Raw genomic sequence first — 549 nt, 5'->3', positions numbered from 1 at the left:
GAGATGTTGCCACCAGCAGAGCCCAGATTCATCAGCATGGCCTTGGTGGTGATCCTTGGATTCTTTTTTACCTCTCTCACTATCCTCCTGGCCAGCACAGGTGTCACTTTTGGCTTCCGACCACGTCCTCAGATTTTTCACAGTGTGGAATGTATTGTATTTTTAATAATACTTTGCACTGTAGCCACTGGAACTTTGAAAACATTTAGATATGGTCTTATAGCCCTTACCTGACTTGTGGCCAGCCACAATGCGCAGCCACAGGTCCTCAGTGAGCTCCTTTGTCTTAGCCATGACTGTCCACAAACCAACAGCAGAGAGCTTCTGATTCACACCTGTTGAGTTGATTAAGACAGCTGTTCCCAATGACTCAGGGTAATTAGGATGCTTTAGAACAGTTTGGACTATTTGGAATGGTATAGATCTTTGGATTTTCCCATAGACTGACAGTTTGCAAAGGGTATGAATAATTTTGGACATGCCACTTTTTGTTCAAATGTAAAGAAAAGATGAGTAATAATTTTTTCCACAGTGGTGCATCGTCTTGTT

This window comes from Micropterus salmoides, unplaced genomic scaffold (genome assembly GCF_014851395.1).
Source record: "Micropterus salmoides isolate LMB-PRFRI ecotype aquatic unplaced genomic scaffold, ASM1485139v1 Ms_hic_scaffold_2, whole genome shotgun sequence".
NCBI classification, from domain to species: domain Eukaryota; kingdom Metazoa; phylum Chordata; class Actinopteri; order Centrarchiformes; family Centrarchidae; genus Micropterus; species Micropterus salmoides.
This window is presented reverse-complemented; position numbering follows the sequence as displayed.